Source organism: Mesoplodon bidens, assembly GCF_964165515.1.
Source record: "Mesoplodon bidens genome assembly, chromosome: X".
Lineage (NCBI taxonomy): Eukaryota > Metazoa > Chordata > Mammalia > Artiodactyla > Ziphiidae > Mesoplodon > Mesoplodon bidens.
In genome coordinates, this window is record NC_138163.1 from 128,499,124 (window position 1) to 128,519,503 (window position 20,380).

The window sequence follows — 20,380 nt, forward strand, 5'->3', positions numbered from 1 at the left end:
CATATGTGTACCATGTATGGTTATTTTTGTGCTACACTGATAGAGTTCAGTAGTTGTAACAGAGACTCTGTGGCCCAGAGAGTGGACAATATTTATTATCTGGTCCTTTACAGAAAATGTTTGCTGATCCCCGATGTCTGTGATCACATTATAAATGAACCCAGTCCACATTTGCATTTGTGTTTTTAGTCACACTAGTGCCTGAAGTGCCTGTATTTAACTCTCTTTTTGTTTTTAACTGAAGCATAGTAAAGTTACATTGTTGTGTTACTTTCAAGTGTACAGCAAAGTGATTCAGTTATGTGTGTGTGTGTGTGTGTGTGTGTGTACTTCCTCAGATTCTTTTCCATTATAGGTTATTACAAGATACTGAGTATAGTTCCCTGTGCTATACAGTAATCCTTTTTGGTTATATATTTTATATATAGTAGTGTATATAGGTTAATCCCAAACTCCTAATTTATCTCTGCCCCCTGCCGCTATCCCCTTTGGGAACCATAAGTTGTTTTCTATGTCTGTGAGTCTGCTTCTGTTTTGTAAATAAGTTCATTTGTTTCATTTTTTTAGATTCCACATACAGGTGACAGCATATGATATTGCTCTTTCTCTGTCCGACTTACTTCACTTAGTATGATGATCTCTAGGTCCACCCATGTTGCTGCAAATGGCATTATTTCATTCCCTTTTATGGCTGAGTAATATTCCATTGTATATATGTACCACATCTTCTTTTTTCATTCATCTGTCAATGGACATTTACATTGCTTCCATGATACAAAAACAAGGCCCATACATATGCTGTCTACAAGAGACCCACTTCAGCCTAGGGACACATACAGACTGAAAGTGAGGGGATGGAAAAAGATATTCCATGCAAATGGAAATCAAAAGAAAGCTGGAGTAGCAATTTTCATATCAGACAAAATAGACTTTAAAATAAAGACTATTACAAGAGACAAAGAAGGACACTACATAATGATCAAGGGGATCGATCCAAGAAGAAGATATAACAATTGTAAATATTTATGCACCCAACATAGGAGCACCTCAATATATAAGGCAAATGCTAACAGCCATAAAACGGGAAATCCACAGTAACACAATCATAGTAGGGGACTTTAACACCCCACTTTCACCAATGGACAGATCATCCAAAATGAAAATAAATAAGGAAACACAAGCTTTAAATCACACATTAAACAAGATGGACTTAATCGACATTTATAGGACATTCCATCCAAAAACAGAAGAATACACTTTCTACTCAAGTGCTCGTGGAACATTCTCCAGTATAGATCATATTTTGGGTCACAAATCAAGCCTTGGTAAATTTAAGAAAATTGAAATCTTATCACATATCATTTCTGACCACAATGCTATGAGACTAGGTATCAATTACAGGGAAAAAAACTGTAAAAAATTCAAACACATGGAAGCTAAACAATATGCTACTGAATAACCAAGAGATCACTGAAGAAATCAAAGAGGAAATCAAAAAATACCTAGAAACAAATGACAATGAAAACACGATGACCCAAAATCTATGGGATGCAGCAGAAGCAGTTCTAAGAGGGAAGTTTATAGCAATACAGTCCTACCTCAAGAAACAAGAAAAATGTCAAAAAAAACACCCTAACCTTACACCTAAAGCAATTAGAGAAAGAAGAACAAAAAAACTCCTAAGTTAGCAGAAGGAAAGAAATCATAAAGATCAGATCAGAAATAATGAAAAAGAAATTAAGAAAACAATCACAAAGACCAATAAAACTAAAAGCTGGTTCTTTGAGAAGAAAAACAAAATCAATAAACCATTAGCCAGACTCATCCAGAAAAAAAGGGAGATGACTCAAATCAACAGAATTAGAAATGAAAAAGGAGAAGTAACAACTGAAACTGCAGAAATACAAAGGATCGTGAGAGATTACTACAAGCAACTATATGCCAGTAAAAGGACAACCTGGAAGAAATGGCCGAATTCTTAGAAAAGCACAACCTTCCAAGACTGAACCAGGAAGAAATTGAAAATATAAACAGACCAATCACAAGCACTGAAATTGAGGCTGTGATTAAAAATCTTCCAACAAACAAAAGCCCAGGAACAGATGGCTTCACAGGCGAATTCTATCAAACATTTAGAGAAGAGCTAACACCTATCCTTCTCAAACTCTTCCAAAATATAGCAGAGGGAGGAACACTCCCAAACTCATTCTACGAGGCCACCATCACCCAAACTAGACAAAGATGTCACAAAGAAAGAAAACTACAGGCCAATATTGCTGATGAACATAGATGCGAAAATCCTCAACAAAATCTAGCAAACAGAAGCCAACAGCACGTTAAAAGATCATACACCGGGCTTCCCTGGTGGCGCAGTGGTTGAGAGTCCGCCTGCTGATGCAGGGGACACGGGTTCGTGCCCCGGTCTGGGAAGATCCCACATGCCGCAGAGCAGCTGGGCCCATGAGCCATGGCCGCTGAGCCTGCGCGTCCGGAGCCTGTGCTCCGCAAGGGGAGAGGCCGCAGCAGTGAGAGGCCCGCCTACCGCAAAAAACAAACAAACAAACAAAAAAACATACACCATGATCAAGTGGGGTTTATCCCAGGAATGCAAGGATTCTTCAATATATGCAAATCAATCAATGTGATAAACCATATTAACAAACTGAAGGATAAAAACCATATGATCATCTCAATAGATGCAGAAAATGTTTTCGACAAAATTCAACACCCATTAATGATAAAAACGCTCCAGAAAGTAGGTATAGAGGGAACTTAGCTCAACATAATAAAGGCCATATTTGACAAACCCACAGCCAACATCACTCTCAATGGTGAAAAACTGAAACCATTTCCACTAAGATCAGGAACAAGACAAGGCTGCCCACTCTCACCACTCTTATTCAACATAGTTTTGGAAGTTCTAGACACAGCAATCAGAGAAGAAAAAGAAATGAAAGGAATCCAAATCAGAAAAGAAGAAGTAAAGCTGTCACTGTTTGCAGATGACATGATACTATACATAGAGAATCCTAAAGATGCTACGAGAAAACTAAGTTTTTTAAGTAAGTGAGTTCAGCTCCAGGTTCCTCTAACAGAGAATTACTGACACCAGGCTAGATATTTATTATTATTCCAAACTGGTGAAGGTATGCTACTGTGAGGTCACTCAGGGTATAATCACTGGTTTCAGAGTGGTTTAATTTACCCATTTGATATTTGGCTGATGGATTTACATTCTTTCACAAATAATGATGCAATTTTGTTTTTGTCTAATAACCTCACTTGCATTTCATATTGCTAGAAACCTACAGAGTTTATTTAATGGGCACACAGCCCACAGACTTTAATGTTTTTCTGATGACATGAGTAATAAATATTCAGTATGAAAATATGTGAAAAAATTTTTAAAAGTCTGAAGATTAAAATGAACTGTTACCCATACTATCAATATAACCTCAGGGTTTAACATGTGGGTGAATCTATATCCAGCATTTTATATATAATAGCAATATATATTCATAATACACATATACATATTTTTTATATGTTACAATGTATGTATACGTACAAACTTTTAAAATACAAATAGATTTATATTTTACATGCTGTTCTGTAACCTACCACTTTTCACTTAACAAACCATTAACATTTTTCATGACATTGAATATTTTCTACAACCTCATCTTTTTTTTAAAAGGATTTAAAATTTTTTGTTTTTATTTTTTTAATTGAAGTATAGTAGATTAACATATTATATTAGTTTCAGGTGTACAACATAGTGATCCAATATTTTTATAGATTATACTCCATTTAAAGGTATTACAAAATAATGGCTATATTTCTCGGTGCTGTACAGTATATCCTTGTAGCTTATCTATTTTGCACATAGTTTGTATCTCTTAATCCCCTACCCCTATCTTGCCCCTCCCCCCTTCCCTCTCCCGCTGGTAACCACCAGTCTACAGCCTCATGTTCTATTTCTTCCTAGTAGTTCACTGTATGACCATATCATAATTTATTTTTTTCCTCTTTAATCATAATTTCTTTAACCAAGTCCCTATTGTTGAAAATTGAGGTCATTTCCATTTTTTCCCAGTTATAAACAGGGCTCTGCAAGTATGTTGATGCTAAATCTGTGCATATTCATGGCAGTTTCTTTAGGAGAAATTTCTCGAAGTGGAATTGCTGAGTCAGTGGATGTGTACATTTTGAGTTTAACTGAATCCCCAAATCCTTTAAATATTTCTTCCCTTTGGTATTTTTTAAAGGTTTCTTCACATCTCGAAGTTTCCAGATCAAGATATAGACCATTTCCAGCCCTCCAGAAGGCTCCTTTGTGCCTCTTACCAATCTCTACCCACCCCACACACCCTACAAGTAACTTTTACTCCAGTTTCCATCACCACAAATTAGTTTTCCTGTTCTTAAACTTCTTATGAATAGATTCATAATTCTGTGTGTATGGCTACTTGTAGTCATCATCACCTCTGTGAAATTCACCCATGTTGTGTATATATCAGTACTTTGTTCTTTATAACTGCTATATAGTAGACTGTTGTCTGAATTTATATACCATTTACATATCCACTGTCCTTCTGATGGCCATTGGGTTGTTTGCAGTTTGGGCTACCATGAATGAAGTGGCTATGAACATTCTTATACACATCTTTTCCTGGACATATACACTCATTTCTCTTGGAATTGCTGGATCACAGAGCAGGCATACGCTTAGAAATATGTTTTCTTATATAAGTGCAGAAAATCATGTGAGGAAAGGAAGCAATCAGTTAAGCCCCTGAATATAGGAATGGATGCTGACAGGTGCCAATAGGGAGGAAGAGCTGGTCCCGATCACCTTGGTTGTCCTGGGCAATGATACCGTACAAAAAATTCCCTGGGCCAATTTTAAGGCTGCCAGTTTCCTCTAAAATGTATGTTTCTTTGGGAGTCAGAAAGAAGAATATTCAAAATGACCAGGAGGTTTGAAAAACTTGGAGCAGACTGCCTAGAGTAGTAGCTGGGATCCTCTGAGTTACTTCTGTCTCAAGACAAACTAAGTGCACTTTAATACTCTTCCCCCATAGATGTGAAAGAAGAAAGGCTCTACAGTAGACTAAGACACTGTCTTTCTAGGAGTCATTGTAGTTTTAGTGCAGTGTGCTGATGCATGACAAGATAAGAAACAGGCATCAGAATGTAAATCAATGCTCTGCTTACTTTATTGAGAAAATTTTGATACCAAAAAATTTAGATGAATTAAACAATGTTCTTATTCATGTATTGAACTTACCTTCTGGCCCAAGCTCCTGATCTCATCATAGATCAATAACAGTTTGCTAAAAGGCAGCCAATCTGCAGACCACACAGACTTTAGAGTAATATGATCTGGGTTCAGATGTCCACTATGCTACTTACTATGTGACCTTGTGTATATTTCTTAATCACATTAAACCTCAGTTTCCTCATCTGTAAAATAGGAGTGATAACAGTACCTAGCATGGGGGTCTGGGAAGAATTTGAATACATATATGTAAAGTGTTTGCTGTTCACACAAAGTAAGTGACTCTGTTTGTGCATGCAGTCCAGAATCCATGAAATATGATAGGTCCCGGAGTGTACTTTAGCACCTCAATCCTAGCTTTTTACCATGCAGCACAGGTGCTGCAAGCAACAGATGAGAAAACCATTTCTGAAATTTGGAAATGGTGTGGTACATGATGTATCCAGTTTTCACAAGGTTGCCCAAGATCTAGAATCTCCTACTGCTTCTTTTTCTCTGACCAAGCAGCATTTTGATCATCGATTTTTGCATTATTTGGAGACAGCATGAAGTTTGTTAAAGAGTTAAGATTCTGGACTAAAATGTATTCTTGGGTGAAAGGTGATGTGTCTCACCTAATTTATGGACCTCCTCACTTTCTCTTGACCCCTCCTGCCTCACTGGTCCTTGGCTAAGAGCCTAATGGAGAGGCTGAAGACCATCGTGTCTGCCTTGTATTCCAGCACCCTCTCAGTCCCACTTGCAGGGAAGTTGAGCCACTTCAGTGCCAGCCTGCCCTGCTCTAACTGAGGCTCTGGCCCATCTCAGCACTCTGGAACCCAGTTGGAGGGCTGTACGTTGGGGGATGGGGCCTGGGGAAGGTAATGTTCTGTGGGACAGGCATTATGGGGGAGCCAATGCATTTTATCCCTTTTGGTTCACAGTTCCTCTTGCCAGCTAAGTTGTCACAGTGTAAAAAGTCATGTTATTTGTCCTTTATCCTAAAAGGGATACTTCTGTGTACTTTGGGGTCAAATTTTTCAACTTGAAAAAAATTTTTTATTGAAGTATAGTTGACTTATAATGTTGTATTAGTTTCAGGTGTACAGCAAAGTGATTCAGTTATACAAATATATATGTATACCTATTCTTGTTCAGATTCTTTTCCACTATAGGATATTACAAGATATTGAATATAGTTCCTTGTGCTATACAATAGGTCTTTGCTGTTTATCAACTTGAATTTTGTTTTGCATTGAGAAAGGAGTTGGGTTCTGTTTTGTAGATGTAACACAGAAGTAGTAATCACAAGCTACTCATTTTAGCTCAAGTTCTCCAGAAAATAGTCTATGAGCTGTATGCCATAGACGGTTTACAATCTGTACGGGGTACAATTCCAGGGCAGCAAGAGTGAAGGGAAAAAGTAAGTGAGGCAAGAAATGAGAAAAGGCCGAGTGAAGTGTCACCAGGAGAGTGCTGCAGTTGTCACAAGAGCCCACTGTGGGCATCTTTTTCCGACTGCACGTTTGGTGACATCTCTACTGCTCTTCCCAAACCCAGAGCCTCATCACCTCACATCCATCCACGGCAGCAGCTTCTTACCTGGTCTCCCTGCCTCCTGTCTCTCCTCACTGCAGCCCAGCCTTCACGCCATTGCCAGAGCACAACTAATGCAGCTGAATCCTGATCACACCCTCTTCATGCTCAGAAACCCTCAACAGGTCCCCACTGCCCACAGATTAACACTCAGCCTCCCCACCTCACTACTGAAGACCATCCACAAGCTGGTCCAAATCCTTCCGTGCCTCAGGATACCAGCTCTACCTAACTGTCTACTTAGGTCTGAACATGTTGTGTACTTTTCTGCCCATGAACCATTACTTCCCCTGTTCAGTCTAAGTGGGATATCTTCCTGCCCTTTCTCCCCACTTCCCACCCCCCTTTCTTGACTACTGAAATCCAGTCTTCCCTTCAGAGGTAGCCCCAGAGCTGCCGGCAGTATCCATTCAACTCTGTACTTCTCTCTGGCTTAGATTATTTTATCCATTTTTTTTCTGTGTTTGCCTAGCATTTTTGTTTGTACACCGTGGCCTCTTTGGGTTTCTCATTTAACGATTTGCATTTTTAGTGATGTGTATGCATCTCCCCTGCAACCTGTAAATTCCTTAAAAATGACTTCTAGATTCCCATATCTCAGGGACCCAGGAGTCATCTTAGACGGGCTCAGTCCCTGACGCGGGCTAAGTAATTGAATTAAACTGTAACACATACCTTTGAGATGGCCTAACTTCATGTAGCTGTTCGCCTGTGTTATGTATTAGGGACCAAAACAATAACAAAAACCACCTCGCTGAAAGCATGCGGATATTTAGAAAAGTTTCTGAGGCCTGGCGCAAGAGCAAAGCAATTTTTAATTCTTTTTAAAATGCAGTTTAAGTACAAAATACAAGGTATCCAACTTTCCATGACCAACTCCTTTTGATGAAAGATGATATCTTCTGTTTCAATAAAAAGAAAAACATTATAGTGTTAATTAAACGCTCCCTTATCTAGATTCATCAAGTGTCCGACACATTGTGCTGTCTGGAGTTATTTGTTTGTGCCCTATTGAGTAGTTTTTTTAAGCCAGAGGGAGAAAATTCTATGATTTCAATCTATGCCGTCAAAATCACTTAGCATTAAACTGTAAAATATCCGTACTGAAGTCAGTCTCAGAGCACTGCCCGCTTTCAGCTTGGAGCTTAGACTATCTTTCAGAAAAGGAAGCTGGACGTTGTGTTGACATAAAGGAAATGCCATTTGTAAAATCCCCACGTTAGCTGTGCTCTTCTGGGAAGTGGCAATGCTTGGAGTTCAGAGGGTAAGTGTCTATCTTTGCAGGGAAATGCATATTTATGTAATGTCATAAAGTCCCTTAGCAATAAGTGACTGAGGATGCCTTCAAGTAATAGTTTTTAGAGAATCTCTGCATAAGAAGGGCACGATCAACAGAATAATGTTGGAGGGTCTAATAAAGAAGACAAAGATGGCAAATGAAGCCAGCCTTATGTATCAAACAGTGAGTCAGTTTATAGGATTTAATTTGGTACCCTGATGAAGTTGTACGCTTAGAGATTCATTACTTTGGGCAAAATATGGTGCCATATTTTTCCACTTTGATATTTCTAGTATTGACTATAAAACAATTTCGCTGGGATGTTTTCCTCACTGATTTCAAGGATAATTATGTGGAAAACTTAAGAAAGTCAAGGAAAACATAAGTAGAAAATGACTTGTAATCCCATCTCCCAGAAAGAATTCTGTTAACATTTTGGAGCCTCTTGTTTCCGCCTTTTTTCCCCTATGCAAACATAGACTTTAAAAAAATTATAATAATATCGTGACTGCTATCTTATTATCTGTTTTTTCTGGTTTGTTTGTTTTCCCACATAAAGTAGCCGTTCTCAGCCCTACTGTGGATTAGAATCCCTGGGGGGTTTTAGAAACATGGTCGGGGGTGGTGGATGCGTCATGAAGAGTCTTGATTTGGACCAGGCTTTTTCAGCCTTGAGTGAACATTAGAATCGCCTGGGGAGGTTTGACCAATCCCCATGCCCAGACCACATCTAGACCAATTGTATCAGAATCTCTGGGGTTGGCACCCCAGTATTTTTTAAAGTTCCTACATGATTCCAGTGGGTGGCTAACAGTTGAGAACGTTGGCTCTGGATGTAGGGTACACATCGGGCTGTCTTAAGAATCTTTCAGTTGATTTCAATATATTTCCCTAGGGTTGGAAAACCTATGCCCAGGACTCAGATTTCACTCAGCTCCATTTGAGGCTGTGACTGTATCTAGGCAGGTGGTATACCTGGGTCCATCTGCTTCTCCTCCTCTCTACCCAGGTCAGTCCACCATTGGGTCCACTGTCTTGAGGTACCAGAAGGTTTTAAGTAGCACTTGTAGCAAATGCACCGGAAAGGCAGGCCTAGCAAGGACGTGGCGTAATCATAAAAGCTACTAAATTGTCGTTGTTTCCCTTGCCTGAGGAGACAGATGTCAAAGAGCGTGTTATGTTTTCTTCTAGAAGTTTTATGGTTTCAGGCCTTACATTTAAGTCTTTCATCCACTTTGTTTTTATTTTTGTCTGTGCTGTGAGAAAATGGTCCAGTTTGATTCTTTTGCCTATAGCTATCCAGTTTTGCCAACACCATTTACTGAAGAGGCTGGTCTTTCTCCCATTGTATATTCTTGCCTCCTTAGGAAGGGCATCTCTAATGCACGGTCTCCATGCTTCCAAGCCTTAGGTCTATCACTCCCTGGTCAGCCTTCACAAATGACCAATGAAAATGCAAGTGCCTAGAGTAAGAGTGAACCCTTAAACTGTCAGCCGTCAGCATTTCTGGGACTGAGCTGGCATCGCCTGTGATGGTGGGTGGAGGCTGGAAGGCAGCAGAGGCAGGACCAGAAGCAGATGTTGCCTTACTGTGCAATTTTGTTCAGGTCCAGCTGATGGCGAAGGGCCACTCCAGTGTGGAAAGCGAGATACTAGGGCAGCAGTCCCCAACCTTTTTGGCACCAGGGACTGGTTTCGTGGAAGACAATTTTTCCACGGAGCGGGGCATTGCGGGGTGATGGTTCAGGCGGTAATGCGGGCGATGGGGAGCGGCAGATGAAGCTTCACTGGCTTGCCCGCCACTCACCTCCTGCTGAGCGCCCTGGTCCGCGGCCCGGAGGTTGGGGACCCCTAAACTAGGGGAGCGGGGTTGATGGGGACGCAGAGGAGCATGAGACAGAGATGAGATGCTCTCCAACCCAGTGCTACCTCAGATGGCGGCAGCTGCTGTTCCTGGAAGCCTGTTCCCTGGGGCTTCCGTTGCCAGGCAAAACAGTGGTCTGTGTTCTCTGAGGAAGTTCTTTTGGGAACATGCCTACAGAGATTTGTGGCATGTTTTGAGAGAATGGTCACTGCTAGGCAGTGGCGTTACGAACCCAGAATAAGCACTGCTTTTTCCACGGCAGCACATGGAAAATGTACATAGAAATGCCTAAACAGTGCTATTTGGGGGTGGTGATTCCCCTTGTTAAAAGAGTCTTGGGAATTTGCTATTCAGTCTCTAGTTGCACCTTTGCATTAAACTTATTGTAATTATGGCATTTTCCTTTCTTTCTTCACCTGTCAGCACTATATCCATGGCATGGCATTTTGGTAAACAACAGTATTTTTCTTTTCTTTTTTTCCCCAGAACCAATATCTTTTATTTTTATTCATTTATTTTTTAAAAAATTTTTATTGGGATATAGTTGGTTTACAATGTTGTGTTAGTTTCAGGTGTACAGCAAAGTGAATCTGTTATACATATACATATATCCACTCTTTTTAAGATTCTTTTCCCATATAGGCCATGACAGAGTATTGAGTAGAGTTCCTGTGCTATACAGTAGGTCCTTATTAGTTATCTATTTTAAATATAGTAGTGTGTATGTGTCAATCCCGATCTTCCAATTTATCCCTCCCCCCTTACCCCCCAGTAACCATAAGTTTATTTTCTATATCTGTAATTCTATTTCTGGTTTGTAGATAAGTTCATTTGTAGCCTTATTTTAGATTCCATATATAAGCGATATCATATGATATTTGTCTTTCTCTGACTTACTTCGCTCAGTATGGTAATCTCTAGGTCCACCCATGTTGCTGCAAACGGTGTTATTTTGTTCTTTTTTATGCTTGAGTAATATTCCATGGTATATATATGTACCAAATCTTCTTTATCCATTCCTCTGTTGATAGACATTTAGGTTGCTTCCATGTCCTGGCTATTGTAAATAGTGCTGCAGTGAACATTGGGGTGCGTGTACCTTTTCGAATTATGGTTTTCTCCAGGTATATGCCCAGGAGTGGGATTGCTAGATCATATGGTAGCTCTACTTTTAGTTTTTAAAGGAACTGTCATACTGTTCTCCATAGTGGCTGTACCAGTTTACATTCCCACCAACAGTGCAAGAGGGTTCCCTTTACTCCACACCCTCTCCAGCATTTGTTGTTTGTAGATTTTCTGATGATGGCCAATCTAACTGGTGTGAGGTGATACCTCATTGTAGTTTCGATTTGCATTTCTCTAATAATTAGTGATGTTGAGCAGCTTTTCATGTGCTTCTTGGCCATCTGTTTGTCTTCTTTGGAGAAATGTCTATTTAGGTCTTCTGCCCATTTTTGGATTGGGTTGTTTGTTTTTTTGATATTGAGCTGCATGAGCTGCTTGTATATTTTGGAGATTAATCCCTTGTCGGTTGTTTCATTTGCAAACATTTTCTCCCTTTCTGAGGGTTGTCTTTTCGTCTTGTTTATGGTTTCCTTTGATGTGTAAAAGCTTTGAAGTTTCATTAGGTCCCATTTGTTTATTTTTGTCTTTATTTTCATTTCTCTGGGAGGTAGATTGAAAAAGACCTTGCTGTGATTTACGTCAGAGAGTGTTCTTCCTATGTTTTCCTCTAAGAGTTTTATAGTGTCCAGCCTTACATTTAGGTCTTTAATCCATTTTGAGTTTATATTTTTGCATGGTGTTAGAGAATGTTCTAATTTCATTCTTTTACATGTAACTTTCTAGTTTTCCCAGCACCACTTATTGAAGAGACTGTCTGTTCTCCATTGTGTACCCTTGCCTCCTTTGTCATAGATTAGGTGACCATAGGTGCATGGGTTTATCTCTGGACTTTCTATCCTGAAGGACAGTATTTTTCTAGTCGGGATTTTTATTTTTATTTTTTGGAATTTTCTTTCTTTCTTTCTTTCAAGTATAGTTGATTTACAATGGTGCATCAGTTTCTGGTGTACAGCAAAGTGATCCAGTTATACATATGTATATACACATATTCTTTTTCATATTCTTTTCCCAAGTTGGGGTTTTTCGATGTCTGGGATTCTAATATTGGCCTCTCAGGGGAGTTAAGTTCTTACTAACTTATTAAACTTTGGCCCTAGTTTTGGTGAAAATCTGAAAATTAATTTAGGCACAATATAGGTTATCAAGATGATCACCTTTAAGGCATGTGTTGAGCTCTTACTGCTTAGAGTTATTTTATTTTGGTAGCCATGGAAATTCAGTGAAGTGAGCTTATTTTTATCCCTGTTTCGAAGATAAGTAAGGTTTGCACAGAGAGGTGAACTAACCTGCTTTGGGTTAGTAAAAGGAGGAGGCACCATTAGTAACCTAATCTCGACAGTGTTTTAGTGCCAACTTCAGTTGTCTCAGACTAATGAGCCAAAACAGAGACTTCATAACATAAATCAATTACACTTGAATAAAGGCTGATTATGTCCCAGTGTGCAGTGATGTGCAGTGGAAAATTTAGTGACTCCTCAGAGAAAAGGTTTATCCCCAAATTGAGAATTAAGCAAACTGAGTGTTCACTTGTCTTTGATTGCTAGAGAAATCTGCTAATAGCTGCTTGGAGGAAAAGCAGGACCTTTGTCTACATTGGTTGATTTTTGCTTGGTACTCTTTGGTGCCATTGTGCTAATTGCCTCTGTCAGGGGATACGACCTTTGTTGCTTGGTACACCTAAGTGATACCATAGATAAGTGGCTTATTGTTTACATCTCATGCATATTACCTGTTATTTCATACATGTGTAGCAGTTATGGAAAGATGATCCTAAAGACCCTATGCCCTAAATATTGACCTGTGCCACTTGGTAAAGAAATGGCCAGTTTGGTGCTGTGATAAGATGAGCACTCAGTGAGAGAAACCAGAGCCATCACTTAGCAACTGAGCTGTGTGCTCAGTCAGCCCCTCATTGAGAACGTATGAGAGGGTAGCAAGGGAGGCCTCTTGTAAGAGGTAACATTTGAGCAAAGATTTGAATAAAGTGAAGGAGAGAGCCAAGAAAAGATATGGGACGAACATTCCAGATACAGGAACAAGAGTAGGGGAAAACGTGTTTCACTGGAAAGCTATACATTGTTTAGAGCAATGATTCTCAGCTGGTGGTGACTTGCATAACCCCTACTACCACCCCATGATGTCCAGTAATATCTGGAGACATTTTTGGTTGTCACAACTTTGGGGGGAGGTTGCTATTAGCATCTCATCGGTAGATGCCAGGGATGCTGCTCAGCATCCCATAGTGTGCAGAAAGGTCCCCCCACACACACACCCCAACCAAGAATTATCTAGCCCATAATGCCAATAGTGCTGAGGTTGAGAAATCCTGGTTTAAAGCTCACCCTTCCAGATTATTTGATTCTGGTTCTGTGGCAGCTCTGCGCCTTTCGTTACTTTCGAGTTATCGTACAACTCAGTGAGTTGCCGGTAAGTGATAGGAATGCAAAATAATAGTGCTCTGTGGACATGTAATAAATTTTTTCCCTTGGAGGTTCAATAAACGTCCCTCCCCACACTGGGGAAGGGGCTGATTTTGCTTCCATTTGCACATTCATTTCAATATCTCTAATCTATAAATGTGTCTGTCCTTTGAATTGACTGTAACATGCTACTGGTTCCTTCAATGATGAGTTAAATAAAATCCGTAACACATGTTCATTTTATAGCTATATGAGTCATGATTTTGCTATTTTTTTGAAAATTGTCCTTCAACGCAAGCAAGTTTAACATAAGCAAGTATAAAAACCCTGAAGTGTAACCTTGGCTCTTTTGAGAAACAGAGGAAGAAGAGTGTGGAATAGGGCAAATGAAGGAGAAGCTGGTAGGAAATTGAGTCAGAGATAGTCAGGGGCCAGATAATGAGGGCCTTGGAATCATTGGTGAGGACTTCATGTTTTACACTACATGTGATAATTCTCAGCCACAGACTGGTTGAAAATCAGGGGAGGGTCTTGAAATAATTTCTGTTTTCTAAAGATCCTTCTGGATCTTTAAGCATTCGAATTTATTAAGGTAAGATTAGAGTATTTTGAGCTAAGGGTTCATCAGAGAGGTCGACATTGAGGCTTTCAAAATGATCCAGGGAAAAGAGAATGGTGGTTTAGACCCAGGAAGTATTGATCAAGGTGGGGAGAGCTGTTCAGATTCAGGATGGTGGATCTTGACATTTGCACCAAGACTTGCTGAAGCCTTGCTGTCCGATTTGGTAGCCCCCAGATACACATGGGTATGAAGCACTTGAAATGTGGCTAATTCAAAATGAGATGTGCCATAAATGTAAAATACACACCAGATTTCGAAGACATAGTAAGAAAAAAATGTAAAATATCTCATTAATAATTGTTTTTATGGATTATGTTTTGAAATGATAGTATTTGGGATCTCATCAGTAAAATTAATTTCACCCATTTCTTTTTACTCCTTTTTAACGTGGCTACTAGAAATTTTAAAATTACTTCCGTGCTCACATATTCCTATCAGACATTGCTGTGCTGAAGAATGGCAAGTAAGCTGTTGTATCCAAAAGGGTAAAAAGAATATCTGCAAGGTTTTTTAAACTGATCCAAAAATATTAAACAGTTGATCCTAGTTTTGATTTATGTAGCAGTCATTCTTCGCAGTGGAAGAGGGACATTAATTGATCCTATTTTTGATTTATGTATAATAAATCATAAACATAAAACTATATAAATAAATCTATGTCTAATAAAACTAGGGTACCCTTTAAGAATTTTAAAGGAAGAAAAAGGGGGTCAGTGCCTTACTCGTGTTTGAAGAAGCAGGGGAAGGGTCGTTGGACTAGTAATTAGGAGACCAGAGTTCTACTCCTTAACTGTAATACTCTAGGAAACTGTATGACCGTGGGAGAGTTGCTACGCCTTCTGAATCAGTTCATATTCTCTCTTTTACCTACCCCAGGGTGTCATTGGAAGCCCTCAAGCCCTGAATATCTTACTCAGCTTTGTACTTTCCGTAGTAATGTCTCGCATAAATAAAAAGATACATGGTGGTCCTTCTGGAACTGAAGAAGATTCAAATGGTAGTCCTGTCCTAAAAGAGTAAGTTAATTTCCCTAAGTCTCAGTTTCTTCATCTTTAAAATAGAGGTAATAACTGTATATGACGTGTAGGGTACTTGTAAGCCTTAAATAATTTGTGTTAAGCATAGTGTCAGTTTCCTAGGGCTACCGTAACAAAGTACGACAAACTGGAAGGCTTAAAACAACAAATTTATTCTGTCACATTTCTGAGGCTGGAAGTCTGAAATCAAGGTGTTGGTAGGGCCATGCTCCCCCTCCCCGAATCTTCTAGGGAAGCATCCTTCCTTGTCTCTTCTAGCTTCTGGTTGCCCCAGGCATTCCTTGGCTTATGGCAATGGAACTCCATCTTCACGTGGTCATCTTCCATCTGTGTCTGTGTCCAAATTTTCCTCTTAGAAGAAACCAGTCATACTGGATTAGCATGGGCCCACCTGGATTAGGGTGGGCCCACCACCCTAATCCAATATGACTTCATCTCAACCCGATTACATCTGCAAAGACCCTAGTTCTAAATAAGGTCACATTCACAGGTACGAGGGTTAGAAATTCAACATATATTTTAAGGAAGACAGAATTTAACCCATAACAGGCATTTTGCAGAAAACCCATGACACAGTAAATACTCATTATTGCTATTATTAATAGTCTTAGAGCAGGGTTTAACAAACTGGACTGTGGGTCAAATCCGGCTGCCAGCCATTTGTCTTCATATTGTCTGTGGCTGCATTTGTGCTACAAAGGCAGAGTTGTGACAGAGACTTCAGACTTCAGCCTGCAAAGCCTGAAGTTTTCACTGTCTGGCCCTTTACAGAGTAAGTTTGCCGATCCTTGGTCTAGAACCTTGTTCCTTAAAGTATGCTCCACAGATCAGAAGCATCAGGGTCATGCGGAAACTTGTTAGAAATGTAACATCTCAGGTCCCATCTCAAACCTACTGTATTATATTAGAACCTGCATTTTAGCAAGATCCACAGGTAATTTGTATGAACATTTATATTTGAAAAGCACTGATGTACAGATGATCTTTTAATGACTCACAGTTGGTTCTTATCAGTCTTTAGGGTTTTTTTCCATGTTTTTTGTTTTAGTTTGTGGAAGTGGTAAGACTTGAATGTAGAAAAAATTTCAAATAGGACAAAAGAAAATATAGTGAAAATATATCAAATTCTTTTTTATTCTTTGTTTTTACCCAAAAGTGACCATACTGTGTAGATTATCATGTACATAGCTTTTACACACAACAGCATAGTTTAGCGATAGCCCCATTAGCACATAAATCCATCTCAGTCTTCTGCATGGCTGCATGGTATTCAGTTTTGCTTATACTGTATACCATACTTAATTTAACTGGTTTCCTTATAAAGCATTTGCAGGGATAAAACTTTTCATTTACTGAAGTTATTTTTATGATCACTGTTTCCCTTTGGACAACTTCAAGTTCGTCATTGTTTTCTAGGGGATGGTTAGTCTAAAACATGATCCCTGTATGCCCCCCAAATTGGCAGTTTCAATGAACTCATCAGGAAATCTTATCATAGAATCAAATATGGTAGAGCTTAACATTTTTTGAGTTGTTGAGAGAGTCTGAACCAGCACAGCTTCACCAGGGTCCTTGGACTGGAATCTTCTCGTTGCCTCTCCAGATCCATACTCCATCTTTTCCTCCTCTGCTTTCTGCCATCTTTCTTCCAATTTAGTTAATGAGGAGCTTGGCAAGAGGCTGGGGGAAGGAGGAGAATGAAATCAGGGTTTTGTTTTGTTTTTCCTCTGGTTCTCTCCTGGACCTCCACTGAAGGTCAATGTCTTTCATAAGTGGCTTTTTCCATACGACTCTCTTAGCTTTCTGTATTCTAAATCTCACTCATCCTGTAGGGCTATGAGTGGCAGTGGCTGCCCTGTACCCAGCCTGCTGATCTGCTTATTCCTTGTGGTCCTGTGACACTCTCTCCACAGCTTTATATATAATGTCCTTGTAAAAGATTTTCTCAAATTATCCTAAATTGAGAGTTGGATTTCCTGTTGGGTCATTCATGCAGTCTCCCTCCCCAGCAATGGAAAGTGGTGAGTGCACCAGGCTTTACATGTGAGTAATCACCTCAGTAATGCAGTCGGAGAGATACTAGAAAATATTTTGCGATATGGATCCCAAAGGTATTTCATCTTTGGCTCCTGAATCAGTTAGGATCTTCTGATTGCAAGTGATAGAAAACCCAAGTCAAGCTGGCTTAAAAAAAGGGACTAAACTGACTCATGCAGATGAAAAGTGCAAAGGTCAGTTTGGCTTCACAGTCAGTCAACTGGTAAATCCAGGAAGTCCAGCCTTATCAGCAGGAGTTGTTCTTTTTGTATCTCTTTGATCCGTTTTTCTCTGTATTGGCCTGTGCTCAGGCTCCCATAGGGGACCAAGATGAAGGCTTCAGACCTACATCCTCCTGATTTAAGATCAGCAAGAAAGAGAGAGAGAGTCTTTTCCCAAAACCTTAACAGAAGCCTTAGCCCTCATTCTCACTGACTCAACTTCTAGTGAGAGTCATGGGCTCATCCCGGATGCAAGCACTGTGGGCAGGTTTACAGAAGAATAATAAAAATGAACATTTATTGAGTACTCAGTTTGTGTCATGCTTGGTTCCAAGCACTTTTCTCATGTGAAAAAAGGCTCCCAATTTCTCTACATCCTTGCCAACACTTGTTGTCTTTTTATAGTAGCAGTCCTAACAGGTGAGAGGTGATAGTTCATTGTGGTTTTCACTGCATAGGGCAGAGATCAGGGAACGTACCAAACGTAGAGCTTCCTATGTTCTCTCCTCATGCAGTCATTGACAGTGTTCCTTTCCTGGCATTAATGTATGACAATACATATGAAGTATTACCAACCAGGGAAGCTCACTCAAGCTTTAGTGTCCAGAGTTTTTATTGGGGCCTGATCAGTTACTACCCATGTGGCTGTCCTTATTTTTTATTTATTTATTTTTTGCGGTACGCGGGCCTCTCACTGCTGTGGCCTCTCCCGTTGCGGAGCACAGGCTCCAGACACACAGGCTCAGCGGCCATGGCTCACGGGCCTAGCCGCTCCGTTACATGTGGGATCTTCCCGGACTGGGGCACGAACCCACGTCCCCTGCATCGGCAGGCGGACTCTCAACCACTGCTCCACCAGGGAAGCCCCTGTCCTTATTTTTGAGAACACTTCCATAGGTAGAATTGATACCTCATGGTCCAAAGCTCCCATCATAAATCTTATTATTTGACTATCTTGTGATGAACGTCCCAAAGCAAGCAAAGATGTTCCAACCAGGCATGACATTCCAAGGGGTAGAGATCACTTCCCAGTAGTCAAGGATAAAGGTGAGACTTGTTTTGCGTAAGGTTAATTCTTCACTACACAGGGGATCCCTAACCAAATTCTTTAAACTAATTTAACCCTCAGGTCTGCAAATTACAAATATGAATAACAACATGAACCACTCTCACATACTGAGTGCTTACCAAGTGTGATGCCTAGAGTTAAGACTTTTACATACATTATATTATTCAATCTTGGGTCATATCATTATATCCTGTGAGGTGGGCCCTGTTAGCCCTGATTTATGCATAAAACAGTGACACTCAGAGAGTTGGGGGAATTTGGCAGGGACTCAGAGGCATTGATTGAGTTAAATTCCAGCCTTTGTCGGAGAGACTCCAAGCCCTTCTTTTTAACCATAAGACTTCATGCCTTCTAGTTAGTGTGCTTTGAATGAAATAATTCAGGCCAAAGTGTTGGCATAAAATAGATTTTAAAAAACTGAGTAATCATACTGGTAAAATGGCTTCTTATATCCTATCAACACTGAAGTGGAAAGAGGATGGTTGATCACTCACTACTTTTGCCTGGGACAACAAAGAAAGCTATTAGGCATTGAAATATCAGCCTTGCGAAGATAGGTGAGGGAAACATGGGGGTGGGGGAATTTTTTTCTTTTTTCCTAAGCTGTTGGCAGAGTCTTAGTCATTACAAAGAAGTTGAAATCTAATCTATCTTGCATGGTTAATGTAGTGGGCATTTGTCTGTCTCCATTTGGGAAATTTCAGTATTGTAATTTTCACCTGCCAAAGCTGTACAGGGAGGTTATGAGAATTAACAGTGTGATTTGAAAGAGCTCATAGCTATTGTTCATAAAGGTGAGGAATAAGAACAAAGTGTTCTCAGAGAAACTTGTAAATGTGCATGTTGCCCAAAGGTGAATTTGCTCCACTAGTTCACGGGCTAGTAGAATGATTTTGCTATAGTGTCCCTTTGAATGTCATCTGAATAATACATGATTTTGGTACTTTTGTTGTCTGCACAGTTGTGTATCTGAGAGTTTTAAAGGAATGAAATGTTTTCCATTTCTAGAAAAGAAATAATATGAACAGGCAGGCTAATGAGTTGTGTATCAATAAGAATAGATAAGAAATGAAGAAAGCTCAGACTTTATTTAAATGCTAATTATGGAGGTGATATAAATGCTATTAGAACTTTATTTTTTTGTTTGTTTTTTGTTTTTTAATCCAAAGACATGCATGTGGAGGAGATTCACTGACAATTGTAGCAGAAGTGCCTTTTTTTTTTTTTTTTTTGGCCTCACCACACGGCTCGCGAGATCTTAGTTCCCCGAACTGGGATTGAACCCGGGCCCTCAGCAGTGAAAGCACGAGGTCCTAACCACTGGACCTCCAGGGAATCCCCATAGAACTTTAGATCACCTCCTCATACCAGGACATTCTTTCTTTTCCAGAAGAAACAAGTCAAAGTAAATCCATGGTATCCTTGGAATATTCAAAACCCAAATCCTCCATGATATGTCATTTTTGGAATGGCCAGCACCATCACTAATGAACATGACTCTGTTTTAATATAGAACAATGTAAGCCCAGATTTTGCTGTGATTTGAAACTAGTATTCAAATGCTGTCTATTCACATATTGATTATTTGTCCATAAACAGCCTTTCAGTAAGATCTCCAAAGGAAGTTGAGTGAGCATGGAAAAACTAAATAAACTAGCTTTGACAAGAGTAGAAGTTTTGTGTTGTTTAAATAGGGCTCAGCAACCCCACTTCTAAGAATCTATCTCATGTATACACTAGCAAAAATATGAAAAAAGTATGTGCCCAAGACTATTTATTGCAGCTCTGTTTATAATAGCAAAAAACTTAGAAACATCCAAATGCCCATCATTAGGAGATTGGTAGAGTAA